Source organism: Lissotriton helveticus, chromosome 3_1, assembly GCF_964261635.1.
Source record: "Lissotriton helveticus chromosome 3_1, aLisHel1.1, whole genome shotgun sequence".
Taxonomy (NCBI): Eukaryota; Metazoa; Chordata; class Amphibia; order Caudata; family Salamandridae; genus Lissotriton; species Lissotriton helveticus.
In genome coordinates, this window is record NC_136061.1 from 27808358 (window position 1) to 27831480 (window position 23123).

The window sequence follows — 23123 nt, forward strand, 5'->3', positions numbered from 1 at the left end:
GTCCCCACACACCCGCCCCATAGATAGCTATACTGACACATTTTGCTTGGTAGATTTGCAGGAGCAGAGCTAGTGGCCCTCAGCCCAATTTCTTTGCAAAATTGGCCAGTGCTGCTGTGGATTTCATAAAAAGAAAACTTCTGTTTTCAACAGCCTGATGCCAAGCCCCTTGGAATCAAATGAAATACCTAAGTATGAGAATGTCTTTGTTGATTCCACTCTCCTGCCCCTATAAACATACTCCTACATTTTTAACTACCCTATCCACACTCCTTTAAATAGATTTTTGTAGCATTTAGTCTCAAACCGAGATTATCCATGTATGTAGTGTAGGTAAGATGTGCCTTTTGAAGACCCAATTGTGTACGGGCTATCAGCATTGCATCCATCGTCCACATACAAAACGGTGGCTATAGGGCGATTATTTATTTGTGGCGTATCCTGGGCCTTCGGAAAAGGGAAGAGAGAAGACCCCACGTGTTCCAGGGAACAGGGTACTGCAGACAATAAAAGTCAAAAGGCTATCCCTGGACTGGTTAAAGGACAATAACACTCACTGGACTCTATTCTAGTCACATCCCATTCCCTCCGGGCGTCTCGTTAGTGTATTCCTTGAATTATCGGTCAACTAAAATGTAAAGTTCACAGTCTTTTATTAAAAATTCAAACAAGGTTCTCCTTCCAGTGGGAGACACAAGAGTTATATTAAAATTTCAGAGAAAGTGTTTCTCTGAAAACAAGTCGCATTGGGATATATCATACAAAACAATAAAATATAATAAAACAATCAATAATGCATCAAGTTAATACAACAGGTATCTATATAAAAAGGAAAACACAAGTACTATAACCTAATTGTCAGGTGTAATCATACCATACATATTCAAATAAAAAAGAAAGACAAAAGAAAACCCCTTTCTTCAATGAAACAGACAATATTGCTACAAATTAATCAGATCCAATAGTCTTAACATCAATCACATGTGGCTTCCAGTGTCCAAAATTGGGGTATAGCTGGAGCCCCTTAGACTTTACTTGGATTCTATAATATATGGTGTGTCGACGCGTTTCGGTGTTTGAGGCCGTGGATATGGTCACACCTTCTTCAGGACAATTTTATTTCAGTATGGGGTCATCATGTTCTTGTAACTGGTATCCTTCTGTGTATTAAAAAGATATCAGTCAATACATGCTAATACCATCACAATGAAATGGACAATTTTTAATTATTGGGAGCAATTCTCCCCACCCACCCTTAGTTCTCCATAAGGCCGGGGTACACTTGAATAGTATACACATATTCTCTTTGTGTGTATCTTTCCATTGTCCTGTACTTTATGCATTATACAGTTACCAGCCGATCTTATAGAGTTACATTTTAGTTGGTCAACCAGGAAGGGTGTATCACACATACCAATGTATATTTCTAAACTAACCTGTATGATTGGCATAGGATGTTCAGGGTGCTTCATGCAAATATGGGCAGACCTTGTTTACCCACGATTAATCATGCTCCGTAATCGGCAATTGATACCCGGATAGGAGCCTATGGGTCGAGTCTAGGAAAAAGACATGACAGACACCCAGAAGGTTTTATATTTCTGTTGTCCTATTCTATACTTTCCTTCTAATTTGTTATTTGATAAGTTCATTACCTTTTTCTATTGCGTTTCTCGGCCTATTGTTTCCATATATTTATTTGTGGCTCTCACTCTGCTCTGGAATAGTAGCAGTTGGTCTGTTTTCTTATAAAGTTCTGTGATGGGAAAATTATAGGAGGACTTATTATTATATAGTCTCATAGTTAAGGTGAATCTGGCTACTTTCTTTACTACTCCTCCTGTGTGCCTCTTACCTTATATCTTTGGAAGTATTTCGTTCCCCGAGGTTTTACATGCGGTGCAGACTGTCAGATGCGTCACTCATTTAGGTAATGGAACTGGATATATTCTACAGAAAAAACAATATTTATTTATTCAGCAGTCTGCCTATTGCTAAGGTTCATTATCCCAATTTGTTGAAGTTGTCAAACTTTCTATGTTTTAATCAGAGCCCCCCTTCCCCCTTTATCTTTGATGTCACTCGTGGTCGCTCTTTACTCATTTGTACAGGGTCCCTTTTGTCTGTAGTCCTATAGCTGGTTCCCTGATGCCACCTTCCTTTCCTGCTCGTTTCACTTTGTTCTCTAGATTCTCCCCGAATGCTCGTGGGGCTTACAATTCCACATGGCTACGTGGGATTATGGCTTGCTTTACATTGGGTTTTGGTTACCTTCAGATTAACAATTATCGGGGCCTCATATGCCGCCCTATTATACTTCTTAGCCCTCAGACTCTCTTCATTAAGTCTCCCTTCAGTTAGCTAGCAGCATTTATCGCACAGACCCGCAAGTGTGGGATGTGCAGTATTTGTGACCTATGTTTGGTCACTAAGGAAGTCTTTTTGAATTCGGCCAAATACATCATCAATACACTAAATAATTGCAGGAGCAAAAACTTAGTGTATTTGAATTTATGTCCCTGCGGCCAAGGATACGTAGTAGAGACTGGTAGGGAGCTTAGAGTGAGGATAGGGGAACATAGATCCGCGTCTTAGAAAAGATTAAGGAACAGATAAGGATGGGCAACAGTAAAAAGAGAAGGAAACAACAGGAACAATGGTTCATGATAAAGTTCAACACCATTAAATGTGGGTTGAACACGAGGGAAGACTGGTACACGTTAATATGAGACTTAAACTATATGTGATCCGGGGATACCCCGAACATGATAATCAATTTACCATATTTGTCATGCTATGGCAGCCAATATAAATAAAGTGAAAAGGATAACCAATTTACCATATTTGACATGATATGGCAGCCAATATATATAAAGTGGAGATGCTTCCAGCTTATATGATACTAAACAACTCAAAAATCAGGCATTAGAACCGAGGGGTAAGGCCAGCTAATAATCATGCGGGCGTTAATAGCTCTAATATCTGAAGAGGGGGCCAGGAATCGGACTAACAGTAGAATGTACAACTGATTATAGTGCCGTCTCAAGTTGGCCACGGCAGGCAAAAGAACGGGGTATGATAGCGCATGTGTGAGTACACCGCGCACCCTCAGTAAAACAGCGAAAATTGTATCGCGCATGCGTGAGTACATAGCGCATTCCCAATAGAATAATACAAATAGAGCAGCTGCGGGGACTTTCTCGCCGACATTTAGAGTCAATAAAAAGCCTAAATGTCATTAAAGATACCCTCTCGGGGGCATGAAATATACTCATATGAGCCTCATTATTTGACGAAATGCAAACAAATTGCGCATGCGCCGCAAGGTAGCACTGGTCGGGCGAAACAGCTTATACCAATTAAACTATCGGGAATAAAAGAAGGCGGGTGTTCGTACTCCAACTAAAGAATACAAGACGGTACCCGATGCAAAGACGGCGGTGAGGAGGAAATAGGTGAGCTATGGGGGCAAACGCTATTTAAAGGGGGAACCTTCCTTCGAGAAAGGATTTTAATGGGGCATTGGAGGTTAAGCGTTAAGCTCGTAAACACATAGGTAACGGATAGCGAATCCCGCCAGGAGATAGTACATAGTGTATTTATGCCAACAATGCTGCTAGCTATTTAAAGGAAGATGTAATATGATGGACAATTGTCTAGTTCTCTATTTTCTCATTTTCAAGTTTGTATTTCAGTGGGAAAGGGGGAGGAGGGGGGGAGTGCAGGGTGGGATGTTGGGGAACAGGGGGGGGAGGAGACGGGTTTGCACAACTTTGTGGGGGGGGGGTGGGAGGGGTTCCAGGTCCTAGGGGGTCCACCGAGGAAGGACACTAAGAGTTTCCAGAGTATTGGGATAGGCCACACCAGGCTGCGACATGGGCCAATAGGTGAGCCATTCATGGGAGGCGGTGCCGTTTCCATGGTAGGTCTCGAGGGTGTGGAGCAGTCAAGGGTAGGAATGAATCATGCCCCCTACTGAACTACGCATCCTCTCCCTAAATGTTAGAGGGCTCAACAACCCGATTAAACGGAAGGCAGTCCTCTCATGCCTCGAACATGCAAAGGCTGATATCTCTCTCCTGCAGGAGACGCATCTATTACATAAGGACTGCTCTAGGATGAAGGCGTGCAGCTTTCCACAGCAATTTTTCTTGTCCTCCTCGAGTAAGACAGCTGGGGTTGCGATCTTAGTTGCGCAGCGATTTAGAGGGCGGGTGCTGCGGAAGGGAGCGGAGATAAAGGGGAGGTTGCTATCCTACCATTTTTCTTTAGGGGGGTCTGAATTCACGATCTGTTTGGTGTACACCCCCAATGAGGGTCAGGAAAAGTTATTTCACGCGGCGCTCAGCGAAGTGGCAGCATCCACGGACAGACATATTCTCATTGGCGGGGACCTCAACCTGGTACTAGATAACACTTTGGACAGGTCAGCGCAGCGCACCACACAGGCGGGGACCCTCTCCGATGGGGGGCTGACGAGACTGGGGGAACTGGGTATGGTAGACCTCTGGCGCAGCTTCCACCCGGGTGCTAGAGCATACTCATACTTCTCGAGCGCACATCGCACATACGCAAGACTTGATTACTTTTTAGCCTCTACCTCTCTCCAGGCCTTGACATCTACTGCTGACATAGGGGTTGCGTCCCTCTCTGATCATGCCCCAATTTCTGCGACGTTCCTTTTTCCCCCGGTGACACGACCCACACGCTGCTGGCGACTCCGCGACACGCTGCTACACCGCAAAGACATAATTGAGAAAATAGTAGGCACGATCAAAGACTATTTACTCCATAATACCACCTCCGATACTTTGCCGGCGACACACTGGGCGGCTCTAAAGGCAGTTCTTGGAGAGGGGAGTTTATATCCATATCGGCGGCGGAGAACAGAGCGAGGGCAGAGAAAAGGCACGAGCTCACGCAAAAGGTTCAGGAGCTAGAACGCATGCACCAAAGGACATGTGCCCCAAGGATCTGGAGGCAACTGACAGTGGTCAGTAGGCAACTGAGTGCGTTGGATCAGGATAGGGCAGAATTCGCAGCTTTGAGGGTGCGTCATATGTATTACACCGGGGGGATAGATGCGGACGTTTACTAGGCCGGGCACTTAGAGAAACGCGGCAGCGTCACACGGTGAAGGAAGTCAGGAAACCGGATGGAGGTTTGGCAACAGAAGATGCGGAGATCGCAGCCGCATTCAGTGACTTCTATACTTCCCTGTACACGGGGTCAACGCTAGACCTGATGGCGGGCGAGACTTTCCTGGACTCTTCCCAACTCCCGGTGCTTACACCGGATCAGGCGGAGGTCCTGGACCGCAACATACGACCCGAGGAGGTCATCTCTGCCATCTCCAGGCTCAAACTTGGGAAGGCCCCGGGGCCTGACGGCTTCACAGCCATCTTGTATAAGACTTTTTGCGCACAGGTAGCGCCTTTGCTTACTACTCTTTTTAACTTCTTATCGGAGCCGGGCGCAATCCCAGAGGACCTCTTAGATGCCACCATTTCTGTTATCCCCAAACCCGGGAAGGACCACTCAACATGCGCAGCGTATCGACCCATTTCGATACTTAACATTGATTTGAAATTGTATACGAGCATACTTGCGGCGAGACTTGCCCTGCTTATGCCGAGCCTGATTGTTCCGGACCAAGCCGGATTCATCTCGGAGCGGCAAACCGTGGACAACACCAAGAGGGCACTACACTTAATTGAGAAGGCAACACATACGAAAGGGGAATATATGATGCTTGCGATTGACGCGGAGAAAGCGTTCGATCGAGTCCACTGGCCGTATCTGGAGCAAGTACTGGTCAGGGCCGGATTGGGAGACAGATTTCGTACCTGGATCTTGAACTGGTACTCGAGGCCCTCAGCGACAGTCCGTGTAAACAGCTGCTCCTCGCCCCGCTTTCCCATCGAGCGGGGCACGAGACAGGGATGCCCGTTGTCGCCCCTGCTCTTTGCCCTCTATATGGAGCCGGTGGCGCAGGCCATGAGACTCGCCCCCGCAGTCCGCGGGATCACTATGGGAGCTTTCGAGCATACCATAAGTTTATATGCTGACGATGTTCTGCTGTCGCTATCTTCACCCAGAGAGTCGCTGCCGGCTTGTGTGGACATTCTCGGCGCTTTCGCTGGGGTGGCAGGCTTTAAGGTCAATCTGAGCAAATCAGTGGTGCTTGATCTCTCCCTAGAGGTGCCCACGCGTGCCTACCTGCAGGGGCTCTTTCCCTTTCCGTGGGCCTCGAAGGCTGTCCCCTATTTGGGTATTCAGCTGCAGCCACCTTACAGGGCACGGTTCGACTCAACTATGCCCGGCTTCAGCAGACGATCCGGTCCGAACTGGGTAGATGGAGACACCTTCCGCTATCCTGGCTGGGCAAGATCGCGGCTATTAAAATGAGGGTCCTGCCGCAAGTCCTCTACATGTTCTGCGCCATCCCTATGATGCCCCCGGAGGGCTGGATCCACCAGACCCAATCGGAATTAGCACAATTTATCTGGAACGGACGCCGGCCCCGGATGAAGCTTTGCTTGGCGATGCTGCCTCCTGAGAGTGGTGGACTGGGTCTGCCGGATTTGTTGTTATACTATCAAGCGGCGCAATTGAGAACATTGGTTGAATGGAGCAAGTGGGAGTCTGAGAAGCACTGGCTCTTTCAAGACCAGGCAGTGGCGGGCGCACACTACAAGAGGTTCCTTTTCTGCGTCGGCAGCATCGGCCGCTAATCTCTACGCCTCGTACATTACGAGGACACCATTGGAGGTGTGGGATCTTGTGAATGTCACGCATGAGCTGACATCCTTCCCATCTCCGCTGACACCCTTACTGAATAATCCAGACTTCGGTCCTGGTCAGGATACCACGGCCTTCGCCCGGTGGGGTCCGGCGGGATGCAGGGTGCTCTCACACATGTACGCGGCAGACGGAGTCATCCCCTTTGATGCCTTCCGGCGAGAATATGATATGCCAGAGGAAGAGCGCCTTCGCTATCTCCAGATGCGACACTGGGCACTCCATACACAGATCCGGGGTGGGGCAGACCGCAGGCTCAGTGAGTACGAATATTGGCTGATCACGAAGACGTCTGATCGAAAGCTCATATCAGACCTCTACCGCATGTTGTTAGGCAGATATACACACATCCACAACTCGGGGAGGGCGAGGTGGGAGAAGGACCTAGGACGCACACTCAGCAATAAAGAATGGGGCGGCATCTGCTACCGGGCCCGACACTCCGCCTATCACATGGGCTTGACTGACACCCTCACTAAAATCACTACATATTGGTACTATACCCCAGAGAAACTCCATGAGATGGATCGTACGCGTGATGTGTCCTGCTGGCGTGGTTGTGGCGAGAGAGGTATGCTAGTGCATTTATTGTGGGATTGTACTCACCTACAGGGATATTGGAAACAATTATTGGATGAGGTGGAGTCACAATTTGACACAACACTCCCGAGATTCCCTGCTTATGTGTTGCTGGGCTTACCTAACCCCATTACCTATCCACTGCGCGCCCGTCGGGGCCGACTGATGGCCATAGCCCTGGGCTCCGCGCTGCAGAATGTTCTAGCTTACTGGCGTACCACACATATTCCCACCTTTCAGGGCTGGTCGCACCGTCTTTGGAACGTCCTGGGAATGGAGAAGCTGTCCTTGATTGCGAAGGGGGGGGGGGACAAGTACCCAGATTTGTGGCAACCCTTCTTGGCTCTTTTAGCCATGAAATTTAGGGAAGTGACCTGTCCCAGATATCTACGCCTTCTGAGACTATCGCAAGGGGAAGACTCTGAGACATTCAGTTAGACGATAAGGATCGAGTGGATGGAATTTGGACCTGGAACAGGGGTGGTGGGTGGGTAGTTTGGGGGGTGGTGGGACTCGGAGTATGGGGTTTGGTTGTTGTTTTCATTTTTAGACACTGCTATGTTGCTCCTAATGGACCTTGCAAGCGCGACAGTTGGCTCGCAGTGATATTGTGTCCTTTCCGCACTACTGTCAGCCTTTTAATTGAGCTTCTTTATGCTTTGTTACTGTCATGGTCCTACACTGTACGAATAATTGCTTGTGTCTGTTTTTTCTTGCCAATAAACAGATTTAATACTATAAAGGAAGATGTAACAAACGGAGTGCTGAAATGAGTGAAAAGCATAAAAGGGCGGCATGTGAGGTCGCGATACCCTTTATCATAGCGGGTCTGTGCGATAAATGCTGCTAGCTAACTGAAGGGAGACTTAATGAAGAGAGTCTGAGGGCTAAGAAGTATAATAGGGCGGCATGTGAGGCCCCGATAAAAGTTAATCTGAAGGTAACCAAAACCCAATGTAAAGCAAGCCATAATCCCACGTAGCCACGCGGAATTGTAAGCCCCGCGAGCATTCGGGGAGAATCTAGAGAACAAAGTGAAACGAGCAGGAAAGGAAGGTGGCATCAGGGAACCAGCTATAGGACTACGGACAAAAGGGACCCTGTACAAATGAGTAAAGAGCGACCGCGAGTAACATCAAAGATAAAGGGGAAAGGGGGGCTCTGATTAAAACATAGAAAGTTTGACAACTTCAACAAATTGGGATAACGAACCTTAGCAATAGGCAGACTGCTGAATAAATAAATATTGTTTTTTCTGTAGAACATATCCAGTTCCATTACCTAAATGAGTGACGCATCTGACAGTCTGCACCGCATGTAAAACCCCGGGGAAAGAAATACTCCCAAACATATAAGGTAAGAGGCACACAGGGGGAGTAGTAAAGAAAGTAGCCAGATTCACCTTAACTATGAGACTATATAATAATAAGTCCTCCTATATTTTTCCCATCCCACAACTTTATAAGAAAACAGAACAACTGCTACTATTCCAGAGCAGATTGAGAGCCACAAATAAATATATGGAAACAATAGGCCGAGAAACGCAATAGAAAAAGGTAATGAACTTGCCAAATAACAAATTAGAAGGAAAGTATAGAATAGGACAACAGAAATATAAAACCTTCTGGGTGTCTGTCTTTTTCCTAGACTCGACCCATAGGCTCCTATCCGGGTATCAATTGCCGATTACGGAGCATGATTAATCGTGGGTAAAGAAGGTCTGCCCATATTTGCATGAAGCACCCTGAACATCCTATGCCAATCATAAAGGTTAGTTTAGAAATATACATTGGTATGTGTGATACACCCTTCCTGGTTGACCAACTAAAATGTAACGGAGGGTGTATAAGAGCTATAAGATCGGCTGGTAACTGTATAATGCATAAAGTACAGGACAATGGAAATATACACACAAAGAGAACATGTGTATACTATTCGAGTGTACCCCGGCCTTATGGAGAACTAAGGGTGGGAGGGGAGAATTGCTCCCAATAATTAAAAATTGTCCATTTCATTGTGATAGTAGTAGCATGTATTGACTGATATCTTTCTAATACACAGAAGGATACCAGTTACAAGAACATGATGACCCCATACTGAAATAAAATTGTCCCGAAGAAGGTGTGACCATATCCACGGCCTCAAACACTGAAACGCGTCGACGCACCATATATTATAGAATCCAAGTAAAGTCTAAGGGGCTCCAGCTATACCCCAATCTTGGACACTGGAAGCCACATGTGATTGATGTTAAGACTATTGGATCTGATTAATTTGTAGCAATATTGTCTGTTTCATTGAAGAAAGGGGTTTTCTTTTGTCTTTCTTTTTTATTTGAATATGTATGGTATGAGTACACCTGACAATTAGGATATAGTACTTGTGTTTTCCTTTTTTTATAGATACCTGTTGTATTAACTTGATGCATTATTGATTGTTTTATTATATTTTATTGTATTGTATGAGATGTCTCAATGCGACTTGTTTTCAGAGAAACACTTCCTCTGAAATTGTAATATAAATCTTGTGTCTCCCACTGGAAGGAGAACCTTGTTTGAATTTTTAATAAAAGACTGTGAACGTTACATTTTAGTTGACCAATAATTCAAGGAATACACTAATGAGACGCCCGGAGTGAATTGGATGTGACTAGAATAGAGTCCAGTGAGTGTTATTGTCCTTGAACCAGTCCAGGGATAGCCTTTTGACTTTGAGTATCCTGGGTCTTCTCCACCATTGCTTGTTCCAGACCATTTGTGTATAATGTAAATAAAAACGGTGCCAGGACACAGCCCTGTCTGACCACCCTTTCCACGGTGAACGGTGCTGTGCATTCCTCCCAGGTTCGATAATGGACCCTAGCTGTCGCCCCACTATACAGCTGCCTCAAACATGTGATCAATGGGGGGTTCACCCCCATATCTGTTAAATCGACCCAGAGTGATTACATGTATAAAATTTATAAAATCGAATAAACTTGTTCTGATCTGATCTGATCTACTCTAGTATTTAGAAAGTTTGAAAATAGTCAATTGTATCACTGTATTCTTGACAGAGATGTCTATGGATGTGTAATTGGTAACAATATTGGAATGTGCAGTAAGTACTCACCAGACTCTGGTACTCCTGTGATTCCATAGGCGCCATCCGTTGGAAGGATGTCACGCAACTTCTCCTCCCAGGAAGCTTAGTGCATGGGTCGTGCAGGAGGGCTACCGCCAGTCTGTGGCTTTGGGCGTGTTCTCTGCCCATCAGTTTTTTAACCCTTCTCCGCACATCGTAGTACCTGTTCCTGATATCATCCATTGTGCGCAGGCAAGTTGCTTGAGCATTCACCTTGTTGACTATCCTGTCCCACATCCTATTTCTCTGGGACAGTGGGGTCTGTTGGACTTGGTTCCCAAATAACTGTGTCTCTATTCTGACAATTTTATGTACAAGTACTTCCAACTCCTTGTCTGTGAACCTTTGTTGCTTCCTCGTGGCCATGGTGGGGGTGAGTGTGAATGTGAGGGTGACTGTGAAGGTGAGTTTGTGTGTGTGTAAAATTGTTTACAAATAAAATTTGTGCAAGTTGTGAGGTGGGTGAAGTGTGGGTGTGTGAGGCAGAGAGGCAGAGTGCAGGGAATGTGGACAGACTTCTGATACCTGGCAGCAGTTGTGTTAGAGCAACAGATCATGGTCATGGTCAAGTGTTTTGTCTTCATATAGGTGGATTGGTGGATGTGGCTAATTTTTTTTATTTAAATCTTTTTATTTGGCGTAGCTGATGCTTGTTTGTACTTTTTTTGACACTTTCCACTTGCCATCTGTAACAAAAACAGACACGGTTCAGAAACCGCGTCAGATGCATCGTAATCTGTTCGCTGTATTAACTAAGTCTGATTCTAACAGAAATACTCATCTTCAGCATTTCCGAACAAGTCAGTCGCATCGGGCTTGTTTCCGGATGATTCGGTCGGACGGATTGCGTTCTGAATGATTCGGTGGGATTTAACAAGAATTGCATCATGAGCCATCCTTCGGGCAACTCACAGTCGGGTCGTTGGGGAAGCATTCCGGATCCGATTTGGTAAGAATGCTTTCCTAAAGAGATCATAATCGGCCCCTTAATCTCCTTCGACTTCCTATGTCTCGATGTTGAAAGTTGTCTCCTCTTCAACATCGACCCAAACGGTGAGCATCTGAGGATTGTTACAAGCCTCGATGTTGATGCTCTCAACCTGAAACAAAGTTGTTTTTAATGTGGGCTTCTCCTTTTGGATTGCCCATGCCTGGAGTCCTCACAGGAAGGTGGAACAGCCCTGGTAGAGGACTGACCAACTCCTCTTCCCCTGGATGTCCCACATTCTGATTGCGCCTGCTGACTGTGTCGCTTCTCTGTACCATTGAGGCAAATTTTCTACCTTTTCCCCAGGGTGCATCTGGAAAACTTTCTGCAGTGTTGACATCTGTCAGGAACATGGCTCTCAAGAAGGCAGATGCTGCAGACATCATAAGGGTCTGACTTGGCCTTCCTTCCTCCACTGGGAGAACACTTGTAAATAAAGATGGCATTTTATTTGTATAGTAATAGTAAAATAAATGTGTCAGAAAAACACACGAACAGATGAAGTCCATCTAGTGAAACATTTGTCAAAAATGCCCTAGTGAGGTTTTTGAGGAAAAAATACCCAAAAAGGCTGAGCTCAGTCCTCCAATATCCTGTTACCATGAGTCAGAAAAAATAACTGAAGCAACTTTGCTTTCAGAGAGATGCCACAGAAGGGGGTAGCTTTAGCCCCTTTGAGCATGTGTATGGGCACCCTGTAAGAGGAAGTCTGAGTTTGGTGAAAGAAGGATGGGAGCAAGCTCTCAGGAAGATTCCACAGGATTTAGTTAGCTCCATTCTGGCCTTAAGAAACCAAATGGCTAAATTGTGGATCAAAGCTGCTGACAACTTAGTAGCCAGTCGGCAGTGGTATGGCCAAAATTCTATCCCTGGGAAATTGTAACCTGGGCAGAAAGTGTGGGCCTTAAAGACCTTTGGACTGACAGTGAGTACACCCATGTAATGAGTCTAGAGCCTGGGCTAGGAAGAAAGGACCTCTCTGTACTCCAAAGACCCTTCTTTGAAGTCACCCCACTTCAAAGGCACAACTGGGTATAAGTACTGGGTCCTTGACCTCACCAAATCAGACATTTCTGGACATGTAAAGAAACTCTGTCAGGAAGAAGGACTGCTGTGCTGCTGCAAAGACTGTCACTCTGCTGCACTGCTGCTCTGGAAGAATTGCTTTTTTGCTGTGCTGCTTGCTTTCCAGTGGGCCCTATGTGACTTTTGAGAGGCACGATGAGGTCACCTACCTGATGAACCTCAAGACCTCCAGGAAGTCCAACAGGGTACTCCATATCAACCAACTCAAAACACTCTTTGAGAAGTCTGAGCTCACCATGCTGTTGGTGACAGATAGAGAGGAGGAAGAAGAGAGTGATGCTCTCCCTGACCTCTTAGCATCCATGGAGAAGATGGACCTGTGGAAGGTGTAAAACATCCCCCCAGTCTGACTCCTGAACAGCAGAGGGCCTGCCACCCAGTTGCTGGGGCAGTACTCTTCTCTGTGTTGCCTCATCCTGGGACTACCCACCTGGGTACCCATGATTTGGACACAGGGGATAGCCTTCCTCTCAAGAGTAACACGTACATGCTGTCTGATAACGTCAGGGCCAACATTAAAGATGAGGTTTCTGATATGACAGAATTGGGGGTGAGTGAACCTTCCAGTAGCTCCTGTCCAGTCCTGTGGTACTGCCCCACCTGGCACCATACCTGAACTAAGGTTCTGTGTGTATTACAGATGTCTCAATTCAGGCACCAAGACTTATACTCATCTCATCCCCCAGGCTGTTGAGCTGATAGACTGGTTAGGGACTATCCAGTTCTTAAGTACCTTTTATCTTACATCAGGGTACCGGCAGATTGCCCTAACTGTGGAAGCAAAGAAGAGGTTAGCCTTCTCCACTCCAGAGGGTCACTTTATGTTTAGAGTAATTCCCTTTGGATTCAAGAATGGCCCTGCCACCTTTCGGAGGTTGATAAACAAGGTTATGGTTGGAACGGAGGCCTTAAGTGCAGCCAACTCAGTAGCAGCTGGAAGGGCCACCTTTTTCACCTCCAATAAGTGCTTCAGGCTGTGTAACAGGCAGGCCTGACTATTAAGGCCAGTAAGTGCCAGATAGGACAGGGGACTGGGCTGTACTTGAAACACCTGCTGGGCAAGGGTAAGGTACAGCATGTGAGGCCAAGATAGAGATTATTTTTATGATCCTCCTGTAAAGGTTTGTGGACCCTAGGAAGCTCTTCAGCTCCTTCACGTTTGTAGATTTCCACTAAGTGATTGTCGACACCTTTCTGTTGGCCATTCGTAGTCCGCCCTCGTTAATCACATACCCCAAGAACTCTATTACGGTTGTGTGGAACAAGCACTTCTCTAACGTGGCGTAGAGGGAGTTCACCCGTAAGTAATCCAGCACCACCCTCACATGCCCTACGTGTTACTTAATGATATTAGAGTAAATAAGGATATCATCGATGTAGATGATACAGAACACGTCGAGGTATACTCAAAGCACCTCATCCATAAAATACTGGAAGGCGGTGGGGGCATTACATAGCCCAAAAGGCATCACCTGATATTCGAAGAGCCCACATTTGGTCCAGAACACCATCTTCCATTTATCCCCCTGCTTCACTCGTACCAAGTGGTCGGCCCCTCAGAGATCCAGCTTAGTAAAGATCCGAGCCCCCTTCAGCCAGTCCAGTGAAACCGGATTGAGAGGCAAGGGGTAGCAGTTCTTCAAAGTGACCCTGTTGATCGCCCTGTAGTCAATACAGATTCTGAGATCCCCCTCATTCTTGTGGATAAAGAAGAGAGGAGAGGAAGCAGGTGAGGAGGAGGGCCGAACGAAGCCTGACTGAAGATTTTCCTTTAGGTATTCCTTCAGATGCTGCGTTTCCGGTTCCGTCAAGGCGTATACTCGGCTGTATGGAATTGATACTCCCGGAGTTAGGTCTTTCCTACAGTCATATTCTTGATGAGGGGGTAGTTGGCTAGCCTGTTGTTTGCTAAACACCATTTGGTACTGGTCATACTCCTGAGACAGGGACACGGCAGAACGCACCAAAGGTCACGCGCCGTGCTCCAAGACGCCAAGGAACATCTGTCCTAAGCTCAGAAAAATCACAGACATTATGCTGATAAAAGGCGCACAAAGGAACCTACTTACCAAGTAGGAGACAGGGTCTGGTTGGCTACGAAAAACCTACATTTGAAGGGGGTTAATAAACTGAAACCCAAATATATAGGCCCGTATACCATAGTGGCCCTGAGATTGACCCTGCCTCTGTCTTGGCATATACACCCTGTCTTTCATGTATCCCTGCTCCGTCCCTTTCAAGCACAAACCCGATTACCTGACCAACTGCCTCCTATAGACGGATCACTGACAGAATATCGACAGTCAAAATATCGACAGTCAAAATATCGAGGTAAAAATATAGAATGCCAGAATATCGACTTCCTATCTACAAACAGGTAAGTACAAAAATATCGACTCCAAAATATCGATAGGAAAAAATATAGACAGTCAAAATATCGATTTTTTTAAATATCTTAAAAGTAATTTTAAAGTACTATAATAATAAATATAACTAATTTAAACATACTTAAAATACCTAAATAAACTTAAAATTAATAAATAATTATATTATTAACAAAACATATACAATATTTTTCCCGTAGGATAGCGAGAGGTTTAAATTTACTATTTCAACTCCAGTGAGTGCAACAGTAGGGAAAGCGTTGGATAGCGTAGGGGTAAAAATGACTATTCCCACTCCAAAGAGTGCGACAGTAGGGAAAGCGTTGGATAGCGTAAGGGTAAAAATTACTATTCCCACTCCAGAGAGTGCAACAGCAGGGAAAGCGTTGGATAGCGTAGGGGTAAAGATTACTATTCCCACTCCAGAGAGTGCAACAGTAGGGAAAACATTGGATAGCGTAGGGGTAAAAATTACTATTCCCACTCCGGAGAGAGCAACAGTAGGGAAAGCGTTGGATGGCGTAGGGGAAAAAATTACTATTCCAACTCCAGCGAGTGCCACAGTAGGGAAAGTGTTGGATAGCGTAGGGGTAAAAATGACTATTCCCACTCCAGAGAGTGCAATAGTAGGGAAAACATTGGATAGCGTAGGGGTAAAAATTACTATTCCCACTCCAGTGAGTGCAACAGTAGGGAAAGCATTGGATAGCGTAGGGGTAAAAATTACTATTCCCACTCCAGAGAGTGCAACAGTAGGGAAAGCGTTGGATGGCGTAGGGGTAAAAATTACTATTCCAACTCCAGCGAGTGCAACAGTAGGGAAAGGGTTGGATAGCATAGGGGTAAATTTTAATATCCCCACTCTAGTGAAAATAAATTAATCTAAGTCACAAAATTATAAATTAATCAATTAATACATTTTAATTACCAATTAAGAATTAATTAATTACCAATTAAAAATTAATTAACAATTTATTTAAAATAAATACCAATTAATGAATTATCATGTTTAATTAATTATATTAAATTACTTCACACCCTATTCCCCTATAAACCCACAACCCGCTACTACAAATAAAATAATATTATTCACATAATTATTAATTAATCAATTAATAAAAATTATTTATCAATTAACAATTAATTAATTACCAATTAAAAATTCATTGACAATTTATTCAAAATAAATACCAATTAAATAATTAACATATTTAATTAATTATAATTAAATTACTTCCCACCCTATTCCCCTAAAAACCCACAACCCGCTACAGAAAATAAATTACTAAAATTAAAATATTAATCAATTAATCAATTAAAATTAATTACCAATTATATTTTAATTAATTACCAATTAAAAATTAATTAACAATTAATTCAAAATAAATACCAATTAATTAATTAACATATTTAATTCATTATAATTAAATTACTTCCCACCCTATTCCCCTATAAACCCACAACCCGCTACAGAAAATAAATTACTAAAATTAAAATATTTATCAATTAATCAATTACAATTAATTACCAATTATATTTTAATTAATTACCAATTAATAATTAATTAACAATTAATTCTAAATACATAACAAAAAATAAAATAACATATTTAATTAATTATAATTAAATTACTTCCCACCCTATTCCCCTATAAACCCACAACCCGCTACAGAATTATATTACACAAAAAAAATAATATTAACTTACCTAAAAATCGAATTTTTTGTTGTCTATATTATGTCTAGTCGATATTATGTCCATTCTATATTTTTGATTCGATATTATGTCCATTTTATTTGATATTAAATTTTCTAGTCGATATTTTGGTAGTCTATATTATGTCTAGTCGATATTATGTCCATTCTATATTTTTTACTCGATATTATGTCTACTCGATATTAAAAACCCGATATTTTGACTCTATACCCCTATAGACGTTGAAGGAGAGGTTGATTATGAAGTGCAGAGCATTTTAGATTCCAAGCTTGCCAGGGAGCGGGTTTTCTATCTAATAGAATGGAAGGATTACGGTCCAGAAGAGATATCTTTGGATCCTTCCCAGAACCTCCATTGTCCATTCTGCTTAAATGTTTTCATGAACGATTCCCTTCAAAACCATGCTGCCCCCGAGACGGCAGTCTTTGCGGGAGGATACTGTCATGGTGGTTCAGGCAGGAAGTTCACGCACATAAGGGGTACACATAGCCAGTCCCTTTCCCCTTTACTCTACTGTCGAATGACTGAGAGGCGTTTGTGTGTGTGTGTGTGGACCTATGACTCCCAGCAGCCCCAGGAATTGTTAACAAGAAGAGGCTCCTGTAATCAGCCGCTAATTGAGGGCAAAATATAAGCCCCTCCTATACACCGGCCCGGTGCTTGACAATCCAATTCCTTGTGTTTGCCTGCTGCACTGGGAGTCCTGCTTCCTGGTGCCCCCAGCTTTCTCTGCTCATTGGATTCCTGGCTGTGCCCGTAACGCTTGCATCGAAGCATGTTTCCTGCGCTGTGCCTTGTCAGTGCATTCCTGGTGGAGCAGCGCCTGCCCCTCCCGCACTGAGTTCATTTCACTGTGTCTTGTTCGATGCGGCTGCCTTTTGCTGCGTTTCCTCTGCCCTGGCCTCGGCGGTTGGTCCCGCACCTATCAGCCTAGTCGCGAGCGGAACCTCCCCGGTAACCACAACTGCCGGTTCTCACATATTGGCTGCATCTTTTCCCCCTGCTGCCAGATGGTGACAGGAGTAGTACAGGGACACAGAGGATACACGTTGCTCGTAAACCCTCTGATGTTCGGGATTCCCCCTCATCTCCTGTAACAGAACAGAGAGCCGTACTTGAATATTGGAACACAGATTAGTGGTGGAAGCATATTTTCTGTGCTCCTGACTTCTCCTTTCTTTTCTCCCTCACGTTATTTATGCCTCCTTTCTTTTCTCCTTCATGTTATTTGTGCTTTTATTTTCTGAAACTTATTGACAAGAGTTGTGTCTCCCGGAGGAGAGTACAATTTATTGAACCATGCCCTTCCAGCAGCACCTTACCTTTTGTCTTTGCTGCCTGGCAGGCTGGTGGACAACGTTCCCCTGGTCTCTGCGGGGTGCCAGTTAGACAGTTCAAAGTGTGCTGTGTGAAGTGGATGTGAGTACCCAGGAACAGAGCAGTGTGCTGTGTGGAGGATAGTTCCTTTGTGTGTATGTCATATTCATTCCTGTCTCCCCTCTTGCACATAGGGCTCTTCCAGTATTGCCGATGGTCTTCTGACACCCTAGAGCATGGGTACTCACAAACTTTTTCTCAGGGGTCAAATTTACAGTGTGGTTTGTGTCCGAGGGCCGCACCGGTGGGGGCAGGGTAAGTGGGGGAGGGGCTAGAGCAACACAAAAAATGTGACCATGAGGTTGAACACAGGTCCCTGCAGCGGACGCCTTCATCTACTTAGCCACCAGACCCGGCATACACACACCTCTCTTTCTTTCTCTCTTTCTCTTTCTCTCTTTATCTCTCTCTCTCGCTGTCTCCCTCCCTCTCTCTCTCCCTCTGTCTCCTTCCCTCTGTCTCCTTCCCTTTGATTCCCTCTGTCTCCCTCTGTCTCCTTCCCTCTCGCTCCCTCTGTCTTCCTCCCTCTGTCTCCTTCCCTCTGGCTCCCTCTCTCAGTCTCCCTCTCCCTTTCTCTGTCTCCCTCACTCTGTCTCCCTCACTCTGTCTCCATCACTCTGTCTCCCTCACTCTGTCTCCCTCCCTCTGTCTCCCTCCCTCTGTCTTCTTCCCTCTCGCTCCCTCTCTCGCTCTCCGTCTCACTTTCTCTGTCTCCATCACTCTGTCTCCCTCCTCCCTCCCTCCCTCTGTCTCTTTCCCTCTCTCTCTCTCTGTCTCCCTCTCCATTTCTCTGTCTCCCTCACGATGTCTCCCCTCCCTCCCTCCCTCATCCCTCTCTGTCTGTCTCCCTACTCCCTCTGTCTGCTCTTTCTCCCTCCCTCCCTCTCCCTCTCCCTCTGTCTGTCTCCCTCCTCCCTCTGTCTGTCTCCCTCTCCCCCCTCCCTCCTTCTCCCTCTCTGTCTCCCTCACACTCCCTCCCTTTCCCTCTGTCTGTCTCCCTTCTCCCTCTCTATCTTCCTCCCTCCCTCCCTCTGTCTGTCTCCCTCCTCCCTCTCCATCCTCCTCCCCCTTCCTCCCTCTGTCTGTTTCCCTCCTCCCTCTCTGTCTTCCTCCCTCCTTCCCTCCGTCTGTTTCCCTCCTCCCTCCCTCCTCCCTCCTCCCTCTGTCTGTATTCCTCCCTCCCTCTCTGTCTCCCTCTTCCCTCTGTCTGTCTCCCTCCTCCTTCCGTGTGTCCCTCCTCCCTTTCTGTCTCCCTCCTCCCTCTGTTTCCCTCCTCCCTCTGTCTATCTCCCTCCTCCCTCTCTGTCTGTCTCCCTCCTCCCTCTGTCTTTCTCCCCCCTCCCTCTGTCTGTCTTCCTCCTCCCTCTCTGTCTTCCTCCTCCCTCTGTATGTCTCCCTCCTCCCTTTGTCTGTCACCCTCCTCCCTCTGTCTGTCTCCCTCCTCCCTCTCTGTATCTCTCCTCCCTCTCTCTCTGTCTTCCTTCCTCCCTCCCTCTGTCTGTCTCCCTCCTCCCTCTGTCTGTTTCCCTCCTCCCTCTGTCTGTCTGTCTCCCTCCTCCCTCTATGTCTCCCTTCTCCGTTTCTGTCTCCCTCCTCCCTCTGTCTCCCTCCTCCCTCTCTGTCTGTCTCCCTCCTCCCTCTGTCTGTCTCCCTCCTCCCTCTCTGTCTGTCTCCCTCCTCCCTCTGTCTGTCTCCTTCTTTCTGTCTCCCTCTTCCTCCCTCCCTCTCCCTCTGTCTGTCTCCCTCTCCCTCCCTCTCCCTCTGTCTGTCTGTCTCCCTCCTCTCTCTGTCTGTCTCCCTTTCCCTCTGTCTTTCTCCCTCTACCTCCCTCCCTCTCCCTCTGTCTGTCTCCTTCTCCATCCCTCCCTCCCTCCCTCTCCCTCTGTCTCCCTCTTCCCTCTGTCTCCCTCTGTCTGTCTCCCTCTCCCTCCCTGACTCCCTCCCTCCCTTTCCCTTGCTCCCTCTCCCTACCTCCCTTTCTCTCCCGCCTCCCTCCATTTCCCTCCCTCCCTCCCTCCATTTCCCCCCTTCTTCTGTCTCCCTCTTTCCTCTGTCTCCCTCCCTTTCCCTCCCTCCCTTTCCCTCCCTCTGTCTCCCTCCCTCCCTCCCTCCCTTTCTCTCCCTCCCTCTCCCTCCCTCCCTCCCTCCCTCTGTCTGTCTCCCTCTCCGTCCCTCCCTCTCCCTCTGTCTGTCTCCCTCTCCCTCCCTCCCTCTCCCTCTGTCTGTCTCCCTCTCCCTCCCCGTCTCCCTCCCTCCCTTGCCCTCCCTCCATTTCCCTCCCTCCCTTCTCTCCGTCCCTCTGTCTCCCTCCATTTCCCTCCCTCCCTCTCCCTCCCTCCATTTCCCTCCCTCCATCTGTCTCCCTCCCTTTCCTTCCCTCTCCCTCTGTCTCCCTCCATTTCCCTCCCTCTGTCTCCCTCCCTTTCCCTCCCTCCCCCTCTGTCGCCTCAATTTCCCTCCTTCCCTCTCCTTCCCTTCTTTTCCCTCCCTCCCTCTCCCTCCATTTCCCTCCCTCCCTTCTCTCCGTCCCTCTGTCTCCCTCCATTTCCCTCCCTCCCTCTCCCTCCCTCCATTTCCCTCCCTCCATCTGTCTCCCTCCCTTTCCTTCCCTCTCCCTCTGTCTCCCTCCATTTCCCTCCCTCCATCTCCCTCCCTTTCCCTCCCTCCCTCTCCCTCTGTCTCCCTCCCTCCCTGCATTTCCCTCCCTCCCTCTATCTCCCTCTCTCCCTCTGTCTCTTTCTGTCACTCTCTGTCATCTCACCCTGCCTGTGTGTGCCCGGGCTGACATAGCTTCCCGGGCACCCACAGCTGCACCCGAGCACTTCACAGGTCTTTAAAAGACCATTTGCATGTTAATGAGGCTTTGTTGTATTTTACCTCTGCACCCCTGGAGCTCCACTTTGACTATCACTGGTCGCCCGGCCCCCACAGAGCAGCAGAATCTCTCAGAATCACGGTGCTGCAACCGCAGTGTTTGCAGACACTCTTAATATTTTTTAAAAAAACATCGGTAAGATGTCTGAAAGGTCCGCGGCCCGCCGACGAAGGCTTGCCGGGCTGCTGGCGGCCCGCGTCCTGTACTGTGAGTACCCGTGCCCTAGAGGTTTGCACTGTCCAAGAGGGTATCTGGCCAGTGCCTCTCCAAAACACCTCACAGTCTTTATTGTTTTCTTCAATTCCCCTTTTCCCCAGTGTGTTCCTTTGCAAAGCAGTGATTATAAAGCACTCGTTGGGAGGCAACGTAGAAGGGAATCGAAGAACCAGCTTCTCACCATCAGCCCTGCTGGACGGCTCCGAAGGTCAGTGGTGTTTCAATCTGACATTCCTGACAGAGGCCTACTCTCATAGTTTAACATTGGGAATTGCTTATTACACTTTAAAGCTGTAATTCCTGATTGAGAAGGAGTAGTTCTATCATGCTTTATATCATTGGAATGATAGTGGTAAATCCTCTTTATTGGTAAAGTTGGATTTATCATCACTGTTTTAGAAATAAAACTTTTAGAAAGTTGGCATTTCTCTGTTCCTAAAGCTCTGTGTGCCTGCAGTCTGTCTCCAATACACATCTGGGGGTGGGTGACAACCTGACTTCAGTGCATTCCCTCAAGACAGGCACATACAAAGGAAGGTTAGGTGTGTCTGAGTGCTCATCTGCATCCTGAATGCTCATCCTGGGCAGGATGGGAGGGAGCAGCTGACACACCTGAATAGGCAGGTCCTGTCCTCACACAAAAGGTTACTTAAACACCTGTTGTGAGTCTGGAGCCGGGGTTAGGAAGAAAGGCCCTCTCTTCAGAGACCCTTCTGGGTATAAGTACTGGGTGTCTTACCCCCCCCCCCCCCCACACTAAATCAGACACTTCTGGACCTGTTAAAGAAACACTGTCAGGAAGAAGGAATACTGTACTGCTACAAAGACTGTCACTCGCCTGGACTGCTGCTCTAGAAGAATAGATGTTCTGCTTTGATGTCTACTTCCCTCTAAACCTCCTGAGGAAGAGCTGGATTCTGCTTGAAACCAGAGTGATCTCCAAGGGCTTTTTGGCTTACATCCTGTTTTTGAGACTCAGGGATATCAAAGTCTAACCACCTGCTTCTGTGCCTGGTCCTTTGTAAGTGGACCCAGGTGCTTGCTCCAGTAAAACCGATCTCCTGTCTGCGTCTAACAGAACTGACACATTGTCGCTGTTGCAGGAGCAGAACTGGCACAACGCATCGAAGCCAGCGCATCACCACTGCTGCAGCGTTGGAACATTGCATCCCCTGAACTGCATTGAAAAACCTGGAGCATCGTGTACGAAACCAATGCCTCTAAGCTTGGCGCACCGTCTTTGGAACAGGCGCATTGCCACCACTTCATGAAGAAAATTGATGCATCACCTTAACTGCGGGATTGACACCGATGCATCACTTGCCTGCACCCCACATTTTGCTGTTGCGACCAAGATCAAGGTACTTTATTTGTCAGGCCTTGTGAGGCTCCAGTATCCAACCCTCGATTCATCTCGCTCAGCCTGAACTCTTGACTTTGGCCCGGTCCAGCATGACCAGATAATCCCCATATGTGCTTATTGCTTCTAAGTGCTATTTTTACATTTAATCTTTAATAATTTATATCTTGACTTCTCCTAATTTGTTTATTGTCGTTTTGGTCTGGTTCTATTTATAAATTCTTAATTACATTTTCTAAACTAGCGTGGAGCATTTTTGTGGTGTTTTCACTGTGCTACTGTTTGAAGTGTTGCATAAATACTTTACAAATTGCCTCTTAAGTAAGCCTGCCTGTCTTGTTCTAAGCTACCAGAGATTGAGCGCAGGGTATTTTATGATGTTTATCTTACTTACCCTGACTAGGATTGTAGTTCCTGCTTAGACCGGGTGCATAAACCTGCCAACCAGAAATCCAGTGTCTTACACCCATCCTTCCGGGATCCCAGTCCTATTCCATTGCAGCCCTGTCATTGATAATCAGTCAGACATGTTCATCACAAACTCCTCTTTCTTATTATCCTTTCATCATTCCTTTCCATTCACCTGTACTCGTACTAGTCATCTTTTGCACTATTGAT

At 46.5% G+C, this 23123-nt stretch overlaps 1 protein-coding gene across 3 annotated transcripts in view; it reads left to right on the top strand.

Annotated features, from left to right (window-relative positions):
• Window positions 1-23123, top strand: part of ADCY10 (adenylate cyclase 10) — a 4100562-nt gene that overhangs the window by 599359 nt on the left and 3478080 nt on the right. The gene's annotated exons all lie outside the window — the stretch shown is intronic.